The following is a 9734-nucleotide window of genomic DNA, read 5'->3' on the forward strand; positions in this document are numbered from 1 at the left end:
TTCGTTCCTTCTATATTTGTTTCACTATCTCCTCTCCCCTTTTCTCCCCTTTCTTCTTCTACTTTCCCCCTCTTCCCTCCCCTCTGCCTACTGTCATCAGTCGCTCTTCTCCTTTCCGCCCCCAGTCTTCTCCTTCCCCCCCCTTCCTTCTCGTTTCAGTCTTTATCCTCTCATTCTACTTTTCTTTCCTTCGTTTCCCCCTGCCATCCATTGACCTCCTCTCCCTTCCCTCTCCCCCACTCTCTTTCCCTGCCCATTCCCATATTCTCCTTCCATTCGCCTCATTTTTTTTTCTTTTAATCCCTCTTTCTTCTCCCCACCTCCCCCTCCCCCTCTGCACTTCCCCCTCCCTCCCTCTCTCTGCTTCCCCCTTCCTCCCTCACTTCACTTCCCCCTCCCTCCCTCTCTCTGCTTCCCCCACCCTCTATCTCTCCACTTCCCCCTCCCTCCCTCTCTTCACTTGCCCTTCCCTATTCCCCTCTGTATTCCCCATATTCCCCTTCCTTTCCCCTCCTTTTTATTCTTTCATTTCTTCTTCCCTTCCCTTCTCCGCTTCTCCCCTTCTTTCTCCTCCCCTCCCCTCCCTCTCAAGCAGACCCCAGCATTTGTCCTTATAAATTACAGAGTGGGGTTGAGAGGACCACCTGTGATTTATGTAACCCAGTGTCAGTGTGGATGTCCTGAACCCAACTTACTCTCTCACTCTCTCTAATTTTCTCTTTCTCTCACTCCAATTTTCTCCCTCTCTCTCTCTAATTCTCTCTTTCTCTCGTTCTCGTTTTCTCTGTTTGTTTTCTGCTCTTCTTGTGTCTGGTTCTCAGGTTTTGGCTTTCTTTTGCTCTTTTCGCCCCTCTCTCTCTCTCTCTCTCTCTCTCTCTGGGGGGAGGGGAGTATAATGCTAAACAAACTGCATAAATGATAGTCAAGCGCGCATTCCCGTTTTAACAGCAGCTGCGGATCAAGGCGTACCAAGGGGAATCCAAGTGACCAGAGAGAATTACACTTTTTTTTTTACCGGTAACTGGAGCACCGGATGTAGAGGTGTCATCCGGAAATGTGCTTATCTACACACACACACACACACACACACACACACACACACACACACACACACACACACACACACACACACACACACACACACACACACACACACACAGCGGATGTTTCTTGCCCGTCAGCGAACGTGATAATAGGTGGTGAAACACAGATGAGAGAGGGAAGGGGAGAGTAATGTAATGGTAATAGCAGTAGTAGTATCATTAGCAGTAACATAGTAGTAGTAGTTGTAGTAGTTGAGGTAGTAGTGGTAGGAGAGTAATGTAATGGTAATAGCAGTAGTAGTATCATTAGCAGTAGCATAGTAGTAGTAATAGGTATTGTAGTAGTATTAGTAGTTGTTATTGTAGTTTAGTATGTAGAGAAGGATGGGAAAGATAAGGGAAGAGTGAAATGGTAGTGAAGGAGGGAGGTTAAGGGAAGGAGAAAGAGAGAGAAAAAATTACAGTTAGAGGTAAAGAAGAAATGTGGAGAGGTAATAAAAGTGTGTGAGAGAGAGAGAGAGAGAGAGGTGGGGGGGGGATGAAGTAGAGAGGAAGCGAAGGACGGAGAAAGGAGAGAGGGAGAATGCAGTGACGGCTTGAGGGGAGAACGGTATAGTGAAGTAGTGAAGGAAGAAGGGAAGGAGGGGAAGGGAGTTAGAGGCGGAAGGAGAGAGGGATAAAATACAGAATATGGAGGGACCGAGGGAAAGTAGTGAAGGAGGGAGGGAGGGTGAGGGGAATGTAGTGAGGGAGGGAGGGAAGGGTATGGAGCAGTGTAAGAAGTTGTGGAGAAAGGAAAAGGTAATGAGAAGTAGAGGGATGAAATAGAGAGGTATGAAGAGAGAGAGAGAAATAGTGGGAGAGGAAGGGAGGGAGATACAGTAGTGAATGAGGAAGGGAGAGGGGAAAGAGTGGATGGGAGTGAGAGAGAGGAACGGAGGGAGGGATATGGAATGGAAGGGAGGGTGGGCGTGAGTGGGAAGGAGTGCAGAAGGGAGATACAATAGTGAATGAGGGAGGGAGAGGGAGAACGGAAGGTAGGAAGGGGGAGGGAGAGGGAATGGAGGGGAAGAAGAGGATGGGAGGGAAGGAGGGAGGTACAGTAATGATGGAGGGAGGGAGGGAGGTAAAAAGGGAGATAAAGTAGTGAATGAGAGGGGGGGAAGAAGGAGGGAGATAGATACCGTAGTGAATGAGAGGGTAGGGAGGGATGGAGGGAAGATGAAGTAGTGATGGAGGGAGGGAGGGAGGGAGGGAGGAAGAGAGAGAGAGAGATCCAGTCATGAATGAAGGTGGGAGAGGGAGAGATCCCGTAGTGAATGAGTGATTGATGTAGGGAGGGGAAAAAAAAAAAGAGAAAAGATGTCACAGTACTGAAGGGGCTTAGTGGAAACAGGGTTGTTTTCATTCAATTACCTCTCTCTCTCTCTCTCTCTCTCTCTCTCTCTCTCTCTCTCTCTCTCTCTCTAATATCTATTGTGTATATATCTCCCTTATCTAACAGGTTAAAATATGTAACGTTGAATGAAAGGGAGATAGTGATTCAATGAGTTTGTGAGAGAGTGTGATGATAAGGGAATAAGGGAATGACCCGGGGCGTGTGTTCGGGGTCCAATGGCTTAGACACGTTACGATCATGTCTCTTGCTGCTGCTCGAATTTCTAAAAGGCAGATGGACATTTTGAGGTCATGTAAGGGCAGTGGGGTCGTAGGCTGTTCATCTACCCTTAACTTTTCTTGTAAGGAATAAAATCATGTGGTGGCAGTAAGAATAATAACCAGTACTGCCAACTTCAATTTAGTGTCAAGGTAAATGTGGGTTGTTTCTTCACTTCGAGATCCTGTGGTAAAGTGCAATTGTCTGGGAGGGGCAAGATTACATTAAAAAAAAAAGGTTGTTATAGCATTTTTAAAAAGCCTATTCTGCGGGTGATATTTTACTGTTCTTTGACCGTATTCTCGTTAGTTGAGGAAGCTCCCAAACAACTTTTCCTAAGCGATTTATTTTTATTACACCATACTGTCCTCTTCCTCGTGACATATCCTTTCAATATTGTCATATTGTACGTAAATAACGTGCAAAAATATGTTAACCTCCCTTATCCAAAAATAAATCTCTAAGGAGGTGTTAAGGAGCTTCCTTGGAGTACGGAAGCCTAGCCTCGGCCACCTACGCCTTAAGTTGGAAATATAGAAATCTTATATGTGAATTAACCCTTTCACAACGAGGACGCATAATTATCCCTTTCGTGCTGCCTCCAAGCGATTTTGTTCAGCGTAGGAGAGTGATTTTTTTATTTTTTTTTTTTTTTAAGCAAGGAAGAAGGAACCAAAGGCCAGTGCCTAATATAGCTTTTATTGGTTTCTTTATTTCGTGAGGTCCTTCCAAAGTTGAATAAAATCGTCTGGAAGTCGCATGACGTATTAAGAGAAAACGGTCACCGCAGTGAAGGGGTTGAAGTTGGTAGTGATTAATCCCTGTGTGGTCTTCTTCTTCTTCTTCTTCTTCTTCTTCTTCTTATTATTATTATTATTATTAATATTATTTTTGTTATTATGACTCGCTTAAAGGCCGCCTTCGGCGGCCTCCACTCAATGTCGTCAGTTCCTATTTTCAGTCGAAAGGTAACAGAAATTTGAATTACTCATGCCGCGAGCGAGACAGAGCGAGGAATTTTCCGTTATTTTTATCCTGCTGGGACACCCATTGAGAGAAGAGAGAGAGAGAGAGAGAGAGGAGAGTCGTGTTTGTTATCATACTGATTTATACTATAGCATTATAGTACACAGTTTTAGGAGTATAAGGAGGAAGGAAGGAGAGGCGAGAGAGTGATAATACAACAAACACGTCACTCTTCTCTCTACTGTCATGCTGGTAATTTCAATGCCGGACCAAGGGCGAATCCATCCCCTTCACTAAAAGCAAATGCTAAATTTGAAGCAAAAGGCCAGAAATAGTCATAACTCGAGAACCGGTGGCCCGATGGGACTGGAAATTGTTTTAGTCTTCAAATTAGAGCATTTTAACGGTACCTTGCTCTGACAATAATTGCACTACGTTGCGCCGTTTTTACTGTGTTACTGTAACAAACAAACATACAGAATTCGGATCATTATAATGTATCGTAGATTACTACTACCACTACCACGACCACCACTGCTACTACTACTATTACTACTACTTTATTATTATTATTATTATTATTTTCTTTAACATGGGGAATCTTTGACCCTCAATTAATCGACTAAATATAGATATAAAATGAGTCACGGGGAAAATTGGTAGTGAGTGAGTCAGTAGGCTGTGAGAAAAAAGCGAGCGGTGTGGGAGTGGTTTGTGTGTTAATGAGGAAGTGAGTGAGGGGGACGATGAGTAAGAAGTGAGTGAGAGAGAGAGTGAGTAAGAGAGCTGGGTGAGTGAGAGAGGATATTGCCTGACTCATATTCCGGTGTTCCCTGCTCGTCTGTCTATCTGTCTGTCTGTCTGGCGTCCTCTCACCTCATGCTCGTATTATATTCTCTCTCTCTCTCTCCTCCCCTCCCTATCTCTCCGCCATCCTTTAATCTTATCTCTCACTCCTCCCTCCCCGTGTCTGCATCCGAGATTATCTAACTGTCCCTCACATCCTCTCTCCATTACCTCTTCCTTTCCCCTCCTCCTGTTCCTTTTCACTCCCCGCTCTCTCTCTCTCTCTCTCTCTCTCTCTCTCTGTATGTGTGTATGTGTGTGTGTGTGTGTGTGTGTGTGTGTGTGTGTGTGTGTGTGTGTAATTGTTCCATTTCTCTAATTTTATCTCCTCTCGCCTCATCCCTGTTCCCTTTCACTCTTTCCATCCATCTCATCTCTGTCCCCCCCTCCCCTCTCTCTCTTCCCCTCCGTCCATATCATCTCCCCGTCCTCCGCCGTCCCTCATCTCTCCATCCCTCCATCCCCCACGCCCTCCCCCACCCCCTGACTCACCTCCCCGGGATCACATTACTAGACTTTCCTTGAACCAGGCCGCTTTTTTCGTGAGTTAAGTTACGCATGCTGAGTGTGTGCTGACTCACCCATTATTCATGCCGTGGAGACGTGAAGGCATGGGGTGTACGTGGGTGGGTGGATGGGTATGAATGAGTGGGTGTATGAGTGTAGGGGTGCATGACAGTAGGTGGGTAGTGGGGTGGGTGAGTGTGGCTGGACTGGTGTAGATGAGTTGATGGGTGTTATTGGTTTGTTGGGTGTAGGTGGTTAGGTGGGTGGAAATGGGTGGGTGTAGGTGCATGGTTTGGTGGGTGTAGGTGGTTAGGTGGGTGGAAATGGGTGGGTGTAGGTGCATGGTTTGGTGGGTGTAGGTGGTTAGGTGGGTGGAAATGGGTGGGTGTAGGTGCATGGTTTGGTGTAGGTGGTTAGGTGGGTGAAAATGGGTGAGTGTTGGTGCACAGGTGGATGTAGTTGTTTAGGTAGGCATGGTATGAATGGGTGCGTGTAGGCAGGAAGGGGGAGTGTGGAGTAAATGATACAGGCATCGTACAGGTGTGTCTTTTTCTCATGATCTTTCTAATACTCTTCACATTGCTTCTTTGCCTGCTTCTTTGCCACCCCTCTCGAAACTATAGGCCTGTGTGTGTGTGTGTGTGTGTGTGTGTGTGTGTGTGTGTGTGTGTGTGTGTGTGTGTTTGCTATTTTGTACATGGTGGAATCAGTTTCATCTCGTCCCTCCCTCCTTTCACTGAGTTCTGTCTGTCTCTTTGCCGCAGTGCTGCATAACTCACTCCTTACCATTAATATTACATGGGACACTCTCTTCTGAACTGTTTTTCTGCGTGTCTTCCAGTTTAAGGCGGGCATTCCATAAAAATACTATATCATGAGTTGTTGGTTTGATTAATAACTTTATGAATGAATGTTGGAGTAAGAGGTGTAGTAACAGATATGAATGAACAAGCATGAGGTAGTATAAAATTATCCCTCTTCGTCAAATGTTGTATAATGTTGTTCATTTTATTTTTGTTACCTTCAGATATGTAGCTGTACTCCTGTTGATATAACTTTTGGTCTGTGGCTCTTTTATTATTATTATTATTATTATTATTATTATTATTGTGGCGTGTAAAGCGGGAACGAACAGACGGTCAGACGAAAAACTTCCTTTCTCAACCACGCAAGCCCCGCGACTGCTTCGAAAAAAGAAAGAAAAAAAAAACTACGCCCCGGAAGCGAAGGATTTAATCAAACAAGCCCCATCGCAGCCAACCACGGTACATTATATTCCCTGGCCGCACCTGTAATCAGCACTGCCGCATTTGGACAGGTGTGTAGACAGGTGAGAGAACGCTATAATGCATTTGCCTTGCCTTCCCACCCTCTTCACCAACCTCCCGTCCCCCTCCTGTCCCCCTCCAACCTCCTAACCATCCACCCCTCCCTTCCCGTTCCCCTCCGACCCACTCACCTAACCCCTTCCCCTGTCTCACCACCCACTCACTCCCATCTAATCCCCTTCCCACCCACTCCCCTGTCATCCCCCCTGCCCCATTTCCCACCCCTTCACCCCCTCTCTACCCCCTCCCACCTTTCTCGCACCCCTCCCCTCCCCGTATTCTAGGTGACGTATAGGCTTCGTTGCACCTCTTCCTTAGCGATTTAGTTTACGTATTACCCCTTAACATTTTCTTATAGGTTATTTAAAAGGCTGATTAACGTCATAGTTTGCGACAGTAACACACAGGGGAATATTGAGGTGAAATCTGCAGAATAAATCGCCATGTAAGAAATGTTACGTAATCTCCAGAGCCACGTAGAATACAACCCTGGTCCCGTCCATTGGCCATGTATTTAAGGTTGTAATGATGTATAAGAGGGGCGGTAATGCTCAAATGGTTAGAGAAGTGATCTGCTTCCCGAAAAGAACGAGAGGTCGATCTTAGGCCGTGGTGGGGAAGCGTAGTTGTTGATATATGGGCAGATAGATAAATTTCCTTCCTACTTTCTTTCGTTCTTTCTTTCTTTGTTTACTTTAAGACTGCTGAAGTTCCGCAAGATCTCATGGCGCGGCATTTATTCACCCCTCCGTGTAATACTTTCACACTTGTCCATGGACAGCCTTAGTATCTGTATAGACGTTGAGCCTTAGTACCGAAGTGATGGCATGTGAAGGTAAGTGGCACGGAGGAGGAAGATTTTGCTCAGAGTCGGTCGCCTCTAAAAAGAAAAAAGATAATGTTTGGTCCATTTCATCAGGCACCCCCAGGACACGTGTTTTTGTTCTAATTATTGATCATATTCACCCCTTTCAAGTGGCGGGAAATTGAATGGTGGTGGTGATGATGATGGTAGTGATGATGGTGATGATGATGGGAGTGATGATGATGATGGTGATGATGATGGGAGTGATGATGATGATGGTGATGATGATGGGAGTGATGATGATGATGGTGATGATGATGGGAGTGATGATGATGATGGTGAAAGTGTGTATGTTTGGGTCATTTCACTGTGTACATTGTTAATACGTTCTTCTATACCACCCCATTCTTCCCCCCCCCTCCCCCCAACACATCTTCCTCCCCACCCTCCGATAGGCTATTCATTTCTTTTTCCCTCTTCCTCCTCTCTCCCCTTCCCAATCCACTTCATCCCCTCACTCTAGCATCCTACTTTTTATTTCCACTTTCACACACCCACCCCCCTATCCTAGCACCCGCCACTCCCACCCCGAACCAGTCTTCAGATTCTCCCTTTTTCATTTCCCTTTTCCCATTAGTACTCCCCACCAGCACTCCACCCCCACTGCTACCACTTTTCCCCCATCAATACTCCCCACCACAACTCTCCCACCCCTTTTCATTCCCCCTCTTTTTCCACCCCCACCCCACCCTCACCCCAACACCCACCTTGGCTAATACTGTATCAGGCTTCCTGTTTCCACCCCGTTTTGTAACAAATCTCACCGATAACAAAACAGTAATATACTCCTAGAAATGTTATGCTTCTCCCTCCCTCAGACAAATTTCGAAATTCTTTTAAAGGCCTCTTGTCTCTTCCCCCCCCCCCTCATTACTTTCTCCCCTTCCCCTCCTTCCGCACCACTCTCTCCCCCACACTTCCTCCCAACCTCAGCTCATCTCCCTCCATATATTTCCCCATCCTGAGCCACGCACCTTAAACTTCCCTTTCATTCCCCCCCCCCTCCTCCTCTCCCCTTCACTGTTTTTCACCACTCTCTCACAAACTACCTCACTTTTCTCCCCACCTCACACCCCCTGTCCACCCCAGTTTTCACTTCCTCTTTCTCCTCTTTCCCCTTGCACTCTCCCTCCCCTCCCGCTTCCCCTTTCAGACTTCCACTTCCTCCCCTCTCCCCCCCCCCCCACTCACCCAGGCACCCAGTCTCGATAATATGAGGCTTCCTTTTGCCACATCGCCCCGTCCTGTAATAAAAACACCTCATAACAAAACAATTATATGCTCCCCAAACACTACTATGTTTTCTCCCCTCCGTCTCTCACAAATTCGACACCCCTCTCCCTCTTCTGCTATTTTCTCTTAGCGGAATCTATTGTTTTGCTGATCCCGTTTGCAGATTTCGTGCTGTTGTGGTTTTGTTATTTTGCTTTTCTCCTTAGGGTTTTTTCTTGGCGGATGTCTTATTCCTGCCGTTATACTTTAGGATTGTTTGCAAAATATTCTCTCCTTTTCTTCTTTTGTTTGTGGTTTCGTTTAGAGTTCTTCTGTTACCTGTCTTTACCAATGTCTTTAGCGTATCTGTGTGTGTGTTTGTTTTAATGGTTTTGTTTGCATATTACTTTCTCTCTCTCTTTTTTTTTTTCCCCCTTCAGTTATAGCGCTCTTCAATATTTTATTTCATTCTCAGCAAATTTCTTACTTTTGCGATTTGTTGTTTTTCTTTTCTTATTTCGTTTATTTCTTTTTTTCATATCATCTGGAGCGTATGGATCGGATTTTTTTTTACCTCATCAGGAGGGTAGGGACCTGGAACCAAGCTACTCAGTCCAGGCATTCCGTATGATGACGTTGTTGTTTTAATCTTGGTGCCTCTGGATAATTTTATACAGTTAGGAAAAGTCTCTCTTACTCAACGAGATAATGAAGAGTAATTGACCTCTTCCGTTCGAAAAGTCTCCTAAACTCAATAAAAATCGTCTGAAGGTAGTAAGAATGTGAAAAATATCATCGGAGTGAAGAGGAAAATCGTCTGAAGGCAGCAAGAATATGATGAAAAAGTCGTCATCCGAGTGAAGAGCTAAGTGACCAGTCGCTCGTGTCTACGCGGCATTGTATGAGTGATGAACCCCAACCATACCTCGGATGGAAGCCCTTATGGACAACATCCGATTGCAGCACCTTAACCCACAAGACCATATGGCGTCCTTTTGGTTATGGTTACCACCCAACGTTGTAAATGGTTCCTCAGGTCACCATAAGGTAGAACTTCATCGAGTTAGTGGATGGTGTAGGTTTCCGTATATATCGTACGGTCCTCTTTGCAAATCTTAATTCCAGCAGTTTCACCGCTTTCTTCTTTTTTTTTTTTTAATCTTTCTTTGTTCTTCCTTTCTTTCTTTTTTTCTTTTCTTTCTTTAATTTTTTCTTTTCCTTTCTTCCTTTTTTTCATTTTTCTCCATCTTTCCTTCCATCCTTCCTTCCTTCGTTCCTTTAACTAATATCTTTGCTCAGGAGGTTTTGTT

The sequence above is a fragment of the Coenobita brevimanus genome, chromosome 22 (genome assembly GCF_032717465.1).
Source record: "Coenobita brevimanus isolate Jiangsu-jjx chromosome 22, ASM3271746v2, whole genome shotgun sequence".
Taxonomy (NCBI): Eukaryota; Metazoa; Arthropoda; class Malacostraca; order Decapoda; family Coenobitidae; genus Coenobita; species Coenobita brevimanus.